This window comes from Odontomachus brunneus, unplaced genomic scaffold, assembly GCF_010583005.1.
Source record: "Odontomachus brunneus isolate Ranch 3 - 2012 unplaced genomic scaffold, Obru_v1 Obru_scaffold_298, whole genome shotgun sequence".
NCBI classification, from domain to species: Eukaryota; Metazoa; Arthropoda; class Insecta; order Hymenoptera; family Formicidae; genus Odontomachus; species Odontomachus brunneus.
In genome coordinates, this window is record NW_022639748.1 from 166,945 (window position 1) to 169,835 (window position 2,891).

The window sequence follows — 2,891 nt, forward strand, 5'->3', positions numbered from 1 at the left end:
AAAGTTTGATGTAAACTTTTCCGCTCATTCGAAATCCGCTGTCAAAAATAGGGTGTCCCATTAGAAAAAACCATCGTGACCTTGAAGTAACCTTCAAAATTGACCTCAAGGTCAAAACCAATGGTACAATTGAATGACCCCCTCTGTCCTGGTCAACTTTTATCTAAACCATTTTTTTGTAGATACCGTAATTTGGAAGATATTCGGATCCATAGACTAAAATGATTCACCCTGTATATATATATATATATATATATATATATATATATATATACTTTAACAGCCAAATAAGTTAGGTAATATATAATATTACCCAACTTATATTATATAATATTGTCCATATATCATGTTGTCATAAAGTTAATATAATCTTTAATATTTCAGCAAACTTACGTGTAATTATTTCTTTAATAAGAATTTCTTAAAAATATTGAAAGGTTCTAGGCATATTATATTAAATTTAATATATCGTTCCGTATAAGGTTTCTATAATGTTAATGGATTGAACATGGACGAACATTTTTATGTTATTGACAGTTTATTGAAGGTTAGTGACAGGTTTATTAACCTCCGTGTAATGTTACTATCTTACAATTTAAGGTTGCTGTAACCTTATGGCAATATTAATGTGCTGTGAGGGATGTACATGTTTTATACGTACTATTATAATGTAAGTGTAAGCTCGGGATTATAACAAAATGATGTATGACCTAACGGATTATTTAGATTCGACTATCAGGAATGGAAAAGGCTAATAATTTCGGCAACTGTTCGAGACGGGTGTATATCAGTTGGACACGGGGCAATTGGACACAGTCCAACCACAAGTCGCTGTTCCAAGGGACCCTACAAATGTCTCTAATCACACGGTGCTGTGATTGGCTGTGTCCAAATGCACCGTGTCCAAGTGCACCGCTCCCTTTCGAGACCATTGGTTTGACACAACACGATTTATATTTGAACAATAAAGAAATATAAATATAGTATAATCGACTACTCCGCTTATTAGTAATCTATAACCGCCAACGATTAACGAACGAGAGTTCTCCGTTTAAGTCCTCAATGCGTACTAACCCTTTTGAAGCTCTCCCTCCATCATTCCTTCCTGCAGACTCGCTCGCCACCTACGTTCAGACTCCTTGTTTGGTACTATGTCCTTGCTGTCGTCATGTCAGTCTTACATAAGTTTATATTGCGTAACAATATTTGAGGTTGTGTTGGCTATTGTTAGTACTTGATATTGAATTTTTTAATAAATTTCTTAAAATATAAAAATAATCGAAGATTAATGCATCATAAGTGCTACCACTAGGGTGCGTTCTTTTATTCGCAACAGATACAACCCGATGTATCCGTTGCGTAATTTAATCGTTCTGTATATCCAATTGCGCACATCAAGCTGCAGACTGCGTAAATTTTGACCGTTCTTTAATTTAAGTTGCAAGCAAAATCGTACAACTGTTTGCAACTTTTAACATCCCAATCCAAGCGGCTGCCGAAAAATTAAACCTGAGTTCCGAATGTGCAGGAACCTTACGAATACAGTTCTTTGGTGTGCAAGAAGTAGTGCGTTTCTCAGACAGCAAACAATATTTATGATAAATATTTATTTCAAATTATTCCTTAAAAATATTATATAAATATAAATATTTTATATACATAAAGAAAAAAATATCAAAATTCTTTATTGAAAATATTATTAAAATACAGACTAAATATTTTATACAATACAATATTTATAGTAAGCGTAAAATAAATATTTGTAGTATTATTTTGTAAATATATCTATTTACGAATATTATATATGAAAAAAATAAATGTAATTATTTAAAATTATTAAATTAATGAAAAAATAAGAAATTCCAACTCAGCAATGGTAAGCAAATTTTCAAAGTACAATTTAAATTCAGTTAAGTAGCGTGTGAAACAATAAAGTGGAAATTTTAAGGAAAATTTATAAAAGAAGAAAAATGTATATAAATATATGTATTTTAATAAATATTTTTGTAATATTTATGAGATAAATGTTTTTCATCTATTGAATCCAAGATCACAAAAATATTTTGTAAATATATTTGTAAATATATTTATAAAATATTTTGGTAAATATTCATAAAATATTCAAATAAATTTTATAAATATTTTGTAAATATTTTATATTTTGTGCTGTCTGAGTTAATGGATGAAAAGGATAGTATACCGAAAAAATTGTATACTTCATGGTAGAAAAATCCCCTTTAAAATTTGGTTCTAAATGAATATTCAAAAAATTAAGAATATTTCCCTCTAAAAATCTTTTGTTCAGAAAAATATATAAAATATAGAAAATATTCTAATATAATATACTTTATATATACATACGTAATTGGTTAACAAACGATACTTGTGCTTGTGCATGCGCAAGATTGTGTAAGGCTGTAGCAGCCTAGTGCCTAATGCCTAGCCCTACGAAAACCATAACGCAATAATGAAAGATTGAGAGCAGTGATACGATACATGGCTTCACGCATACTGGCCTTTTCCCCCACTTATACATACAGAAACTCTACATTTATGTGTAAAACGATTTGTTATACGAATAGACGGAGCGTATTATATGCGTAAGTGACTAAACGATGACTACACGAACGAGAACGAAAAACGAAAACCACGGAGCAGATGTGAGATCTTACAAAAAGTTGCGGCTTTCCCGACGGATGGCGGGCTACGATGGCGGTGACGGCAATTCTTCTCGGAGCCCTCAGCGGTCCTCCCTCGCTCTCACCTCTCGCTCGCTCGCTCCGCTCTCTCGCTCCACTCTCTCTCCGTTCCTCGCTCACTCGCTTGTCCATTCTCTCTCTCTCTCTCTCTCTCTCTCTCTCTCTCTCTCTCTCTCTCTGTCTGTCTGTCTC